We start from the raw sequence: 2,468 nt of genomic DNA, 5'->3' as shown, positions 1-2,468 counted from the left end.
TTATATATTTATTAATATAACTGTCAATATATTTTACATATTTTCTTCGAGCATACTAATAATTACGCCGTAAGGAGTTCCCCTTTGAAAAGAACTCCCCTAGCTGCTACTCTGTACTGGTTTGTAGCATTGGATGAGGTGTTAGATGATTGAAATAATATTGGCCATTGCATCACCATGCTCCTCTCGCTTTTAAACTTCTTCTTCAACCATCAGGGTTATTTTTCTTCAATAGGAGATTCAACCATGCTTGGAACCATCTCCTCGGGCTTTCTAATTTCTTCAACAATCGAGGTTTCCACTATTTATTCAAGAAGAGGTTCATGGTTATTTTTCTTCAATAAGAGATTCAACCGCGCTTGGAACCACCTCCTCGGGGTTTTTAATTTCTTCGATAGTTGGGGTTTCAACTGTTTCTTCAACAAGAGGTTCAAGGTTATTTTTCTTCAACATGATATTCAACAATGTTTGGAACGAGCTCCTCAACCTTTTTAATTTCTTCAATAGTCGAGGTTCCCTTTGATTTTTTAGCAAGAGGTTCAGGTATGCTTAGACCTTTGTTAACTGTGTGAGGTGGAGTCTAGGTGATGGTATTCTACGGGAGACATGGCCCTTTTCAAGTTATCCTTCTCTCTTCTAGAAGATTCAACAGGTGATTAAATCCTCCTCCAGGGTTAATTTTCATTTTCCCTTAATTCTCTATTTCTCTTACTTAAAGAAGCATTTATAAGAATCCGAGGTATAGGTTCTGAATTACAGACGTTCAAGGTCCCATTCTTGTTTTTGGGTGCATGATATATATGATGTCTCACCCTAAACCTATGTATCATATGGATTACTTCTGCTACAAGCCCCCTGGAAGCCTCAAAGTGAACTTCCGACGCTTTATGGAACACTCTAAGCTTTCGAGATATTTTCAAGATTCATCCTTGGAATTCCAGGTGAAGATACTGGAATGATCAGGTTTAGGAGATAACACTTATCTTCCTACTGCAGTGCATTATATTCCCCCTCGGCCCTCCATGGCCACAACATGAGAAGAGGCCGAGTAGGTCATGTTTGGTTCCCTAGACAATCTTTTTAAGAAAACAGGGTTGAAACCCAAGGATATCGGGATTCTTGTGGTGAACTGCAGTCTATTCAATCCAACTCCTTCACTCTCTGCTATGATTGTGAATAGGTATAAGTTGAGAGGGAACATTCAGAGCTTCAATTTAGGTGGAATGGGGTTGTAGTGTAGGAGTTATTGCCATTGATCTTGCCAAGGATTTGTTACAAGTTCATAGAAGCACATATGCAATAGTTGTGAGCATAGAAAACATTACTTAGAATTGGTATTTTGGCAACAAAAAGTCAATGTTGATACCAATTGCTTGTTTCGTGTTGGGGAATCTGTAGTTCTTCTTTCAAATAAGCACTCTGACCGTCAAGATGCAAAGTACAAGCATTTCCATGTTGTGAGAACTTATAAAGGAGCATATGATAAAGCATTCAATCATGTTTATTAGGAGTAAGATGAAGCTGGAAATCTTGATGTGTCATTATCGAAAGAACTTATGGCCATAGCAAGAGGATCATTGAAAACTAATATCACAAGTCTAAGACCTCTTGTTCTTCCCATAAGTGAGCAATTGCTTTTCTTTTCCACCCTTGTTGGGAGAAAGGTCTTCAATATGAATACCAAACCTTATATTCCATATTTTAATTTTGCATCTAAGCATTTATGTATTCATGCTAGAGGAAGAGCAGTGATATATGAGTTTTAGAAGAAATTGCATCTCAAGCCAATACATATAGAGGCCTCGAGGATGACTCTACAATGCTTTGGAAACACTTTCTCAAGCTCAATTTGGTATGAGCTCAGTTATACTGAGGCCAAAGGACGTATGCAGAAAGGCAATCGGATTTTGTAGATTACATTTGGTAGTGGATTCAAGTGCAATAGTGTTTTTTGGAAAGAACTTCGAATAGTGAAATCATCGACTGATGGTCCTTGGGCTGATTGCATTGATCAATATCCAGTAAAATTGATGATAGAATGAGCAACCAACAAAATGAGTTGAAAGTCTAATACATGCAGTTCAACCTCAGATCTGCATGTATCTTCTAGATATGTGTGCACTTTGGAGTTCTGCAATATTGGTATTTTTTATTGGTCCCCATTTCAAGGTTTCTCACATGGTTTAGCTTTGATTTTTAATTTTCTACACTTTGAGAATATGGAACCTTCAAGATGTATATCCAGCCTTTGAATTTCCAAACTGTGCCACATCCCAAGCTTTAAGAGGAATTTTGCATTTTTATAGCTTTGCTCATGCAGACTTTGTAGGTAGGCTAGTAGTAGCATCAGGAAAGCTCCTTGTCATTTGTATAAAATTCATTTGTGGGAATTGTTTCAATGGGAAATTCATGATATTGCCCCTTCACATTTCTCTCCAGAACTACCATTCTTTTCAACATTGCTGAAA

General features: G+C 37.6%; 1 pseudogene; it reads left to right on the top strand.

Moving 5' to 3' along the window:
- The first annotated feature begins 791 nt into the window (after window positions 1–791).
- Window positions 792–2,042, top strand: LOC149231846 (3-ketoacyl-CoA synthase 4 pseudogene; annotated as a pseudogene).
- Window positions 2,043–2,468: the final 426 nt, after the last annotated feature.

The sequence above is a fragment of the Pinus tabuliformis genome, chromosome J (assembly GCF_031772625.1).
Source record: "Pinus tabuliformis cultivar Carrire ecotype Pingquan chromosome J, CPIR1, whole genome shotgun sequence".
NCBI classification, from domain to species: Eukaryota; Viridiplantae; Streptophyta; class Pinopsida; order Pinales; family Pinaceae; genus Pinus; species Pinus tabuliformis.
This window is presented reverse-complemented; position numbering and strand designations above follow the sequence as displayed.